Source organism: Lycium ferocissimum, chromosome 4 (genome assembly GCF_029784015.1).
Source record: "Lycium ferocissimum isolate CSIRO_LF1 chromosome 4, AGI_CSIRO_Lferr_CH_V1, whole genome shotgun sequence".
NCBI classification, from domain to species: domain Eukaryota; kingdom Viridiplantae; phylum Streptophyta; class Magnoliopsida; order Solanales; family Solanaceae; genus Lycium; species Lycium ferocissimum.
The window spans coordinates 76,879,413-76,893,017 of NC_081345.1; positions in this window are offsets into that span (position 1 = coordinate 76,879,413).

Here is a 13,605-nt window from a genome sequence, read left to right on the forward strand (position 1 = left end):
AATCAACCACATATAACCAAGCCAACATCAATGCTCACACATTCAAGTACTAATCCGAAACCATTCAAACACGACTCACGAACACTTCAAACAATCCGCACAATACTCAAAACAACCCAACCAAAATACTACTCCACCCGAAACCTTCCATTTTCAATAGGAACAACAACAACACATTTCTTTCTTCCAAATTCATGAACTACACCAACAATCCACACGTTAACAACATTATCCTCATAAATACAAGAAACTATATTAAAATCACATTAGCTTCTAAAAACAGCCCACACACGATTTCAACTTCAACTTGAATCACTAAATCTTCATTTTCACCATAGAATCCATAACAACAACAATCAAAATATCAATTAAAATCAATTCACCATATCTTATGAAATCAGCCCCTACACGGCTCAACATCAACATACATGATTTCATGAATTTCATCCATTTCTACACACTACGACATGTACAAACCACCCCTAACACATGTAAAAAAAAGATTAATCCTTACCTTTTCCACTTAGTTCTTCAACTTGGCTAGGGTTGTGTCTTGCAAGAATGAATGCTTTGCTCACTCCAACAACTATTCCACGTTAATTAGGACCTTCCAATTGGTTGAAAAGCTAGAAGAAAATTTTTTTCATCAAGATTTTTGGGACCTCAATTTCGGCTAGCATGGCCGAATGGTTCCCTCTTTGTTTCTCCAAGTTTCTCCAAGCTTCTAAGTGTGTAAAGATGATGAATTATGACTTGCTAGTCATCTAATATCAACATATATAATTCATCCAAGTGTACCATGCCCCACACATGGCTTGGATGAATTAAATTTCGCCAAGCCATGGGTGGGAGCCACTCATAAGCCACACGGCCAACTTGGCTTGATTCATGAAATAATTAACTTTTCATAATTCACTTTTAACCCCTAATCTTCCTTAATATTCCACACCAATGAAATCACAAGCAACTTATGCCCTAAAACAAAATCGGAGGTTAAAAGTCTCCACCTCGTATTCCAAAATAGTCTTGTCCTTAACTTATCACAACTAGCTCGGAACACCCCAACGTACAAAATACGGGATATAACATCCTCCCCCCCTTTAGAACATTCGTCCTCGAATGTTAAACTAGTCCTACAGGGTCTTATAAGCATTTCGGGGGAGTCCCTTGTATAGGTATCACATACAGTTCATTCATCAATCAACATAACCCATCTAGGAATTTGGATTACCTGTAGGTATAGGAAATAGGTAGGGATGCTTATTCTTCATCTCCTCTTCAGCTTCCCAGGTCATCTCCTCCTTGTTATTGTTTTGCCACAATACCTTAACGGAAGCCACATCTTTAGTACGCGACCTTCTCACCTGACGATCCAAAAGATGGCTATAGGCTGCTCCTCGTAGGATAATTCCTCTGTCACCTGGATATCATCTATGGGAAATACTCTGGAAGGATCACCTACATATTTGCGAAGCATTGACACGTGGAAGACTGGATGCACTGCTCCCAAATCAGACGGTAGGTCTAATTCATAGGCAACCTCGCCTACTTTACGGACGACCTGGTAAGGTCCAATATACCTCGGACTGAGCCTCCCTTTCTTGCCGAATCTCATAACACCCTTCATGGGTGACACTTTCAAGGATACCCAATCGCCGACCTGGAACTCTAAGTGTCAACGTCGATTATCGGCATATGACTTCTGTCGACTCTGGCTGCTAAGAACCTTTCCTGAATAAGCTTCACCTTATCAATAGCTTGCTGAATCCTGTCTGGGCCAATTAACTTAGTTTCGCCAACATCAACCAGCCCATCGGTGACCTACTTCTTACCATACAGAGCCTCATACGGCGCCATCTGGATACTAGAATGGTAGCTATTATTATAAGCGAACTCAACAAGTGGCAAAAGATCATCTCAGCTACCTCTGAAATCAATAACACAGGCCCGCAACATATCTTCTAGCGTCTGAATAGTACGTTCGGCCTGCGCGTCAGACTGAGGGTGAAATGCCGTGCTAAGACTCACTTGCGGTTCAATGGTCAACGTCATTAGTCCTTACATCCTTGTCACCATTTACCTTTACATTCCGAGTGCTCACCCAACATGACTTTGTCGCTAGTGAGTATAATGGTTATGGCCCTTAAACTATTCCTCCTAGTTCCTTCCCAGGACTACTTCCATCGATCCAAAGTATGTATATACGAAATGGTTCTGCACCCTTCGTTATCCTTCACAGTACAGCTACACTTATGGCAATTCATAATTCGAGTTCAAACTAAATCCCTGGGCTCTTGCCACAACTATTCCTTTAGCTTTCTGCCACAACTGTTTCTTTAACTTTTATCCCTCAAATCTTACAATACAACCCAAAAGCATAGGGCTACGAAAATTCTTACTCCCTTACGATTCTCTCATAACACAAGTATACGTGTCTTCGATTTCCTTGTATTGGCGACCGTTTCGAACTCTGGCTCCAAGCTAATAAATTTCCCCTTCTGGAGCATGAGAACGCCATAATCCCTTTCGAGTCCAATATGTTCTTCCCCCCTTTAATAAGGAGGTCCTAATACACCAATAATTTTTAGATATCTATCGTCGTGGTCACTATCCTTTCGTCCCACTTGTCGAAGTCTGTTCTTCAACCCCACACATTCCTCTTTTGTTCCATACTACCACGCTCTATCCCTCTCACACGCCTACCCTCAAACTTTTATCCAAATAGTGCCGTGCTTTGCCCGTCGTCTCTCTTGGAGGCTTTACTCCCTCATGTTCCTTACCCTTTTGCTTTTTCCGACATTTTGGTCACCTTACCTTCCATCTACTCACTTTCTTTCTTTTCCAAATATCATTGTATTAGAACTTTTCGAGCTTAACCTGTAGTGAAAACAACATCAGCTTGCCTTATAACATTTGTGCCATTTTTTTCCACTTGAGCTTCGTTACCCTGTCCGATTATTGCCTTCCAATATGCCGCAACGTCGATTGCTGGAATACACATACCCGCTGATATAGCCATGTATGGGATATCATATACATACGTATACATAATTGCTACTATCTTGCTTACAAAATATTTCCAAATGCTATTTAACTTACCCTGCTTCTAAAGTTGTGATGCACCTTCTTTCTCTTCACTGGTTCAGTCTGCCTCGTCCTATGTGACCTCTTAAGGTTCCTGCCCACTCGTATACTCGATTTCTCTTAGGCTACCCTAGCTTCCCATTTGTCTCTCCCGTGTCCGACTCTATAGGACTTTTAGTACACACTTCCTGCGGGGTCACCCATCCCAAAATTTCTCTCACTCCAGCACACTTAACCTTGGAACTCTGATGAAATACGATGCTCTAATGCTAGTATGATAGTGTCCACCTCACCGCATGACCTTCATCACCTAATCTGGAATAAGTTGAAGTCTTAACAGATTTCAAAACGTTCTCATAACACATCTCCCTCCGAATTAGAAAGGGTCTCTTACTCCAATCAATAATTATTTAATACTCGTAGTCATTCCAAATTCTCAGTTAGGTGGCACTTATATTCCAACGATAAGTGTCCAAAGTTCTCTTGAAGTAGTATCTTTATCTCAACCTATATCACCTGTTTCTTTTGATGAAATTATATGGCACCATCTGTTCCTTAAGCCTACCATCTTTGTCGCTTAAAAATTCCATTATTTTTTAGGTGGGGTCGTGTGCACGCAGCACCCCTTTATGCTTTATGCCTTTTTACCCTTACTGTGTACCCAACACAGGCTTCTAACTTACTCAAAAACATACCAAGCTCGTCTCAATAATGGTCTGATCTTATCACCATGTCGTCGCACTACACCTTTAAATTCATAACTATGTATTCCCCTTTTCGTTCCATATTCGTACTCATTTAATTACGTCCATCTTGAGTGCTTCCTTTAGTATCCCCTTACCATATTTTTCCAGTCCATGTCCGCCCTTCTTTTCTGCGCACGAGGAATTTTATAGTACCTCTATGTCCTTCGGAAAATACTACTCCTACATAATCCCTTTCTCATTTTCAAATCATATTCTGTTCATCCCTATTTTTCTTATCATACCGCTCATTTCCTAGTACTCATTCTACCTCGTTGCTCATCTTTCTATAGTTTGGTCTTTCACAGTTCCGTCACTGATACTACTCGTGTTCTCGGCTACACATGTCATAATCTATTACTGCACTATCAGACCATGCTCCTATGTTGTTATTATGTGGTGATCAAATGCAGCAATTTGTCAAACCTTTCAGATTTTTAAAATTTTGGACTACTCATGAGGAGTTCCAAGATATAGTGAATCAACATTGGCAATCAGATGGTACTTTAGATGTTTTTCTGTCTTTTAAGCAGAAAATGAAAAAGGTTAAAACAACTTTATCTCATTGGAGTAAGCAGGCTTTTGGGGATATCTTCAAGCAACTATGTATTAGGGAAGATATTGTTAGAGTTAAGGAGCAATTATTTGAAGAAGATCCCTCAGAAGTAAATAGAATGGTCTTGTAAAGAGCACAAGTCGAACTGAAAAAGTACCTCCATTATGAAGAAGAATTTTAGAGACAAAAATCTGGTTTTGACTGTTTTTCAGAAGGTAATAGGAATACAAGATTTTTCCACAATATTGTGAATGGTAGGAGGAAGAGAGCTCATCTTGGTAGAATTCAGAATGCAGATGGAAATTGGATTGAGGGTACAGATAATATTGCTGCTGAAGCAATTTCTTTTTATCAGAAGCAATTTTCACAGGAGAATGAAGGTGGTGATTTTGCCCTTTTGAATCATATTCCTAATATGGTTAGGCAGGAAGATAATGATCTTATCTATGGCATGCCATCCTTAGAGGAGGTGAAACAAGCAGTTTTTGAATTGGCAAGTGATAGTGCAAGTGGTCCTGATGGTTTGACAGGTTCTTTCTACCAATCCTGTTGGGAAACTGTAGGTTCATATGTCTTTCAAGTGGTAACAGCTTTCTATGAAGGTCATACTCTTCCTAAATCCATAACACACACTAATCTAGTGTTGTTGCCCAAGAAGAATGCAATTGAGACCTTCTCAAATATGAGACCTATCAGTCTTAGCAATTTTATCAACAAAGTCATATCTAGGGTGATTCATAATAAGTTGGAGAAGGTACTGCCTAGATTGATATCTGCTAATCAGTCAGGATTTGTCAAAGGAAAGAACATTATTGAGAATGTCTTATTGACACAAGAAATTGTGTCAGTGTCACGACCCGACCTACGGGCCGTGACGGGTACCCGAGGCTGACCACCGAGCACCCCTCATTCTACTGCTTAACCTGTCTTTATTCATTTCTCTTATCGTTTATAATAATAGAAAATGACTTTCATATAGAACATATTTACTTATATAACGTAGGCCCTTTGGGCTATCAAAATAATAATAGTATACATAGGCTTTCATTTACACAATGACTATGGGACCATGCTACCCACACATACGTATCTACGAGCCTCTACTAGAACACTGAACATATGGACCGGACAGGACCCCGCCGTGCCCAAAATACGTGTACGCAAAACCATATCTCAAAATAGCACCTCCGGAATAAAGGAGGGCTCCCGCAACTCGTCGCTAGCTACCGAGGATCCGCACCGTCTCCTCGTCTACCCGTGGTATGAACACGGCGTCCAAAGAGAAGGACGTCGCACGAATATTGTACCGAGTATGTAAAGCATGAGCAGATAAAGAGAAAAACATAACCGTATAATATGTGAAATAACATAAAGCGGGAGACGATAACATTCTCTTCATAGCACTTACTCGCTTTCCGTAGGGGCGTTCCATGTTCTATTTCGTACTCGTATTCATACATCCATATCCTTTACTTACTTACCTTTCATATCTATTATCTCGTCATACTCATGCCCGCATCACGTGCTTTGCATATACATAGCCCTTACTCGGCACTTACATGTTAGTAGTATATTCGAACTCTAATCACTGTCATATGTATAGCTTAATCGTACTCGTAAAGATATCACATACTTATCTCATTCGTACTCACATGAATGTGATGCATATGGTATAATCATACAGTAACACAATCATACTCACATAGATATCATACGTGAAACATAGTCGTGCTCATATAAGCATCATGCATATAACATAGTCGTATTCATAACGGTGTCATAATTGTAGCATACTCATACTTCTATAGATTAGTATCATTCGTACTTGGCCCCTTCGGCTCGATGGAATCGCTAGCATACGTACTCGACCCGCTCGGCTCGATGACATTACTGGTACACGTACTCGGCCCTCTTGGGCTCGATGGGATCCCCGGTATGCGTACTCGGCCCTCTTGGGCTCGATAGGCTTAGGATTATACGTACTCGGCCCCTCATGGGCTCGATACATACATATATACATATATATCACATAGGGGTATCATGACCTTAACATATCTAGTCATCATCTTGCATTCATCATAAACATACATACACTTATCATAATGTCGCATCTATTTGTACCCATTTGATCATTATCCGTATTCGGCCTCATAGGCTCGACAAAGATATCGTATTCGGCCACGAGGGCTCAATCACATCACCTACATCTCATATCGTACATGCATCATCATGTCGTCATAATACATATATTTGTGCATAGACACCCTATACTTCATATACGTGTCATCATACGTTATCATAGGTTCATCGCTATCATTTATTTCATGAACATATTATTCTTTCATCTTTACTCGTGTCATAATCGCATCGTAAGCGTGTCATATTTTAGCATTCTTACATCACATATAACTATACGTATCCTTAACACATACATTTGAACTCAAGACATCTATATCTATATCGGGGTGACATAAGGTCGTGGACCCCGATTTCGTTATGGAACATTCATACGTATTCTGCCTCACCTTGAAGGAACAAGCATAAGGTGAGTGGGCATAATGATCAATGCCATTAGATTACATATATAGCGTCATTAGCGTCTTAGGAGCATCATACCATAGGCTCTAGCATCTCTAGTCTTTAGCTTACTACCATCATTACCGTTATCATGCTCATAGCTTATCTCTTATCTCGTATGGCTATCCATGAGTGAGGACTCTTGACTTTCTTGGAGATGGGACATTCATAGTAAGGAGGAATTTCATGCCATAGAAGTCATGCCTTGGAAAGAAAGGGTTAAGCTTTACATACCTTTGTCGTTTAGCTTATTCTATCGCTTGCTCGTTCTCCTTTAATGCTCTCGTTTACCTTCAACGGAATTCGCATCAACATTAGCTATATAATCGTAAAATCATACTTACTAAGACTATAGAAATTTGGGCAGCATTTCCTTTGTTTATACTACTTTCCGCCATATTCCATATCACTCCCAACATTCATAATAATCATCACGATCGCTAACAACAATCGTCATTCATTCATATGATTCGCATTTCATAATTCACCTCAATTTCCCATAATTATGACTAAAAATCCATCGTCGTACTCTTTCGTATCCAATACTCATTTCATGTTCTATAGGTCATTTATAACACATTTATATCATCAACACATTCATTTCCATGATTCAATTCCCTACTAATCACTAATGACAATATTCATCCATTTAATGACCCATTTGTGGTGCTCTTCTACAATCCATGAATCTCAACTTAAAAATACTTCAATTAGCATGTAATAAACATGAAACTTACCTTAGATGATGAAGGGATAGGCCTTGGATGATAATTCACCTTTTCTACCAAAACCCTACTTTCTCTCTCTTGGAATTTCTTGGGTTGAATGACTTTGATGAAGTTTCTTCCACTTGGTTCACTCTATTTCTAGTTGATGATATTTGATTTCTCTTGTTTTCTCATGGATGAAGTGTTTGGAACACTCTAGAGGTTTCTTGAATGGAGGAGGTGGGAGATGAAATGAAAATGAAATGAAATGAGGTCTCTTATATAAAATAGAGTTCAGCCCGATTGGAAATATACGGACCAACATACGGTCCGTATAATTTATACCAGCCGTATGTTGTACCGTACATTTGATCCAGTGGCTTAAGTCATTCGGGCTAATTCTACGGCTGACATACGGCGCAAGATTTTATACGCCGTATGTCTGGCCGTATGTTTGCCCAGGTTTCCGAAAGTTGTTTCGTCGACTCGTTTGATCGCCGATCCTTGTGGAACCTTCTTAACACTTGTTCACCACTTCAATACCATTCTAAGGGACGTTATAACTCTCCCTTGGGGCATCATTCATACGCCATTAACTCAATGCTCGTACTCCTTATCCGATACTCTCAACTTACAACTCGCTTCTCTTTAACAACTTCCTTTTCTTAACTCAGATGTCTTTCGAAATCTTAATTAGGTCGATCGATTACTATCTCTAGCTCATCTAAACCTCATGTTCATCATGTCCCTCATGAGTCTATTCACTTGTACGCTAAGGGAAATTTCCGAGGTGTAACAATCAGACATTAGATTGAGAGGGAAACCAAAGAAATGTAGTCATTAAGCTTGATATGACTAAAGCATATGATAGATTATCATGGTTATTTGTAACAAGGGTGCTAAGGAGAATGGGATTTACTGAACAATGTATTGACTTGGTCTTGAGGTTGATAGCTAATAATTGGTACTTAGTACTCATTAATGGCCAGGCTCATGGTTTTTTTCACTCATCTAGGGGTGTTAAACAAGGGGATCCTTTGTCTCCTGCATTGTTCTGTTATATCCCGCATTTTCAAAGCATGAGCGTGACACGTGCTTCCTCAAAAAAAAAAAATTGAATTGACAATCATGTTGTTGCTACATAATTTAAACTCAAGTTGATAGTGTTGTATCCCGTATTTTTGAACGTCGGATTATTTGTAAGCAGAGGTGGGGCCCACACATCAAGATTTTTTTGGAACATCTGAAAAGTCATATGAATCACATATGTGAAGTTAAACACAACTCACGAAGGACCCTTGGGCCAAATCAAAGTAGAAGCCCTCCAAACGAATATTTTTAAGAAAATGTTTTCGGGTGACGACTTCGAGGGGAAAAAATGGTATTAAGTTTGGAATTTGGAAAAATATCAAGAAATATAAGTTGTAGATAATTGAATTAGCTTTCCACCCATAGGTCGTGGGATCCAAGATGATGTCTGGACAAGGAGATATGAACGTTTTAAGTCCGAAAGGTCAGTGAGCTAGGCCCAACTCGGGCCCAACCGGGTTAGGCCCATGACCCATGTTATATAAGTGATATTTTAGCACTTCCCTCCTCATTTTCAGACCTGGAACAACCAGAAAATTCTGGAGATAGAGAGAAAAAAAGCCTTGGGGAAGAAAAATCAATTTTGACCAAAATCCGAGCCCCGAATCCCGAAGCCCATGAAGGGAAAAGTGTTGTACGTTGCGTTGTCTTCAATTTGAGTTAAAAATCAACCAAGGAGGAGGGTGATAACGTGGTGGCTGAATTCTTAAGGTATGGATAAGGCTCCTTTTCATTGCTAACAAGTTTATTTAAAGTTTTAACGGATTAGAACGGGAAAAATAGCGATATAAATTCGTCCGTTGGTATTGTGATGTAGAGGAAAGAAGAATGGTTAAGTTGGCATGAGAATCTATTGTTAAGTTGTTGTAGGAAATTATATGATTTTATTCTAGTTTTATGTAATTATGAAAATGAATTGCTAAGGTGCAAATTATGGTTGTCGCTAATGAATTTGGGAGATGAAAACGTGTTATGAATATTTATGTCGAAGAATGGAGGTTTCGGATGAATTATGGCTTTGGTGGAATTTTTGTATATTTAGCAAATAATTTGTAAGAGGACATGAAATACTTCCGAATTGTGTTGGAATGATCTTGATTAGCAAAAGAATATGAAAACATTGATATTGGTTTGGAAATGCGAAGTTAGATTGGAAGTTGATATGTTATATAGAAAAGAGGACAATATATGTTAGAATGCGTTTCAATTCAATCGGCGATGTTATTGGTATTGTTGTTGGTTGGGTTGTTGATATTTGGAGCCGAGTTAAGTCTCGGGGATGTTATACGTATGGGAGATGCTTTTAAATTTCTGTAGACAAGTATTGGTTAAGATTGAATTCTTAAAGCTTTATGATTAATATTTGGTAAATGTGACCAATTGTAGATTTTGGAGGAAACGGGATTTGAATTTGGAAAAGCTTAAGAAGCGGAAAAGGTATGTAAGGCTTACCCTTTCTTTCTCTTGGCATGTCCTAGATATGCTAGGCTTGAATTTGAACCTCGGGACAACTCTACTCTTCGGAATCCACGTCCGAAATTGCCCCTTTTTCTTTCGAAGGGAATTGGACCAATTATGTTGCTAAGGGTTGGAAAAGTTGTCTAAATACCTAGAACTTGAACAAATGGGACCCGACTACCTTAAAACTATCATGAATGATATTATGAAGTGTAAAATACATAAATTGTGTACGCCACCTCATTTGACCCGAGGTAGGCCCACAATCCCCGAGACCTAATTGTCTTGTTCTATTTGCCTTATTTCCGTTAGTAATTAAGGAAACTTTGACTATTGTTCCGAATTTGATATAAGTATCCGGTAACTCGTATATGAGCATTCCGGTTCGACCATTCTGATATAAATGCTTCGGTACGGACGATCTGATTTGAATATTTTGGTATAAGCATTCCGATGTAAATACTCTGATTTAAGATATAAGTATTCAAAATAAATATTCTGATGTATATGTTCTGACATCGGTATTCTGATCTAAGTATTTTGGTATAAGCATTCTGATATGATAACTCCGATATGAGTACTCGGTGCGAGCGTCGATATAAGTATTCTCGCTATGTGTATTTGGATATGAGTCGTCTGATCCGAGTATTTTAATATGAGTATGCTCTATAAGCGTTAATGTTCTTCATGTACGATCTCGGATCGCTTAAACAGTCCGAAGAGGTTTCTGTATTCCAAACGCTCATAACTTTCCGATACTAACTCGAAGAACCCGAAACTCGTTTCCGAGCCTTCGAATGTTGGTAAGTGTACGTATTCATCGAGTCCGGATTTATGTGCATATGGTTTCTCACGACTCGCTCGTGCATGGCTCAATGTATCTTTCACCGAGTCCCGGCCGTGGCATGTTATGTTCTCGTGCGTACTCTACGGTATGATTCGATTCACCGAGTCCCGGCCAGGACATGTTCTCGTGCGCATTCCACTGCATTGTTCACCGAGCCCCTCTTACTCGCGGGCCGAGACACGTTATCTGTATATGCTTATGATGATATGGGGATGGCGGCCAAGATGGCATATAATGATTATTCACCGAGACCCGCAGTAGAGGGCCGGGACACGTTATGTATACTTGGTACATGATTCTGATATGCATGATTCCATATTACCGAGTCCCTTAACAAAGGGCGGACACGTTATTTGCATATATGACATATGATTCCGTTATACATGATCCTATTCACCGAGTCCCTTATCGTAGGCCGGACACGTTATACGCATATGTGATCTATGATTTTGACACGCATTGATGAGTTTATCCACCGAGTCCCTCACGGGAGGGCCGGGACACGTTAGACGCATATGTGATATATGACATCATCTGAGCATTCCGTGCATTCGTATTCCGTCCGATATATGTCATCCTCTCGAGCCTTCGTACGTTCGTACTTCGTCCGATATATGCCGCATCCGAGCATTCTCGTACGTTCGTATTTCGTCCGTTATATGACATCATCCGAGCATTCGTACGTTCGCACTCCGTCCGACTTGTGACATCACCGGTGCACTCGTAATTTTTGCACCGCTTCGACATGCAATCTGTGATTGTAAAATAAGCATTTCGTTACTCGAACCACTCGTTTACTTTCTTCGTACTCCTTCGATATATATGAGACAGGTATGTACGAATTGTGGCTGAAAATATAAGCGTCTCGTATTTTGTGTAATGTATTTATCTTTTAGCCTGTCTATTTCAGTTATAGTTCTGTACTTTGTCTTGTATACCTTACATACTCGGACATATTCCGCACGACCCCCTTCTTCGGGGCTGCGTTTCGTGCCGCGCGGTACTCCCGGATGGGCCGAGGTTATTATAGAAGATGTGCCGGCGGAGTTGGTAAGCTCCATTTGCTCTGAGCGCCGCCGAGTCGAGTACATATGTGATGGTTTCGAATTTGTGTTAGAGACTTTGCGAACAGCCGTCGTGGGTATTGGTTGTCGGTCCGTAAGTGGCTCCGTCACCGATATGTTGGTCTGTGTTATATACTAAATTTTGTATGATTATAGGTTTGTTCGGTTTGGAAGCTACGAGAAAGAATGTTTCTGAAAAATTTTACTATGCATTTATCTTATCTGATTTAAAAAGTTTAACGTGATTTTATGTGCAGCAAGAGTCTGAGGGTTCGCTCGGCCCTAAGTAAGGGTCGGGTGCCCATCACACCCTAGGGATATTAGGGTGTGACATGTTCATTCTAGCTGCAGAAGTACTTTCATGATCTTTGAATGCTTTATTTCTGAAAGATGAGTTCAAGAGCTATGGGATGCCTAAAAGGAGTGCCAATCTCAATCATCTGGCTTATGCAGATGATACAATTATCTTTGCTTCTGCAGATCCCACATCTTTACAGTTAGTTATGAAGACTCTGAAGGAATATGAACAAATATCTGGTTAGCTGATCAATGAGAGAAAAAGTTCATTTTACATGTTCTCTAAAGTGGATAACAATATTATTCAACAAGTTGCTGCTATCACTGGTTTCACTAGAGGTTCCTTTCCTTTCATGTATCTTGGATGTCCCACATCTCATACAAGGAAGAGGAAATCTGATTTTTCTGAATTAATCAAGAAAGTCAAAGACAAATTACAAGCATGGAAGGGCAAATTGTTATCTCCTGGTGGCAAGGCAGTATTAATCAATAGTGTCCTATAGAGTATTCCAATACACTTATTATCAGCCATAAAGCCTCCTAAATGTGTTATTAAGGAGATTCATCAGATTTTTGCAAAAAATTTCTGGTGTAATAAAGAGGACACTAAGTCAAGGCATTGGGCTGGTTGGTTGAAAATGTGTTTACCTAAGGAGGAAGGTGGATTGGGTTTCATATCTTTATTTGATGTTTCTAAGGCTTTACGTGCAAAATTATGGTGGAGGTTTAGAACATCTAATATGTTATAGCCCGTATTTCGTGCGTCTGGATGTTGCGAGACAATGGTGAGAAATTGAGGACAAAGACTATGCTCTAAAATAATTTTTATGTCCGAGTTGTTAGGAATATTATTTATGAATATTGGTATTGTGGAAATGTTGGAAAAGGTCAAGGGTAAAAAGGAAAATTTGCAAAGTGGCATCATGGGAAATATTGAAAAAGGCTAGGGGCAAAATGGTCATTTCACAAAGTTCAAGAAAATTCAAGAAAAGGCCATGTGGCCGTGTAGTATGTGTGGTGTGTGCCACATTTTAATTAATAAGGGTAATTGTGCATGTGCATGGATGAAGCTTGAAAGAGAAGACAATTGGTCTTCTTTGACCTAGTGAAGAAATTCAAGAGAAGAAAGGAAAAATCAAGAAAATAAAAGAAAACTCTAGAAGAGGAAGCAAAGGGACATGAG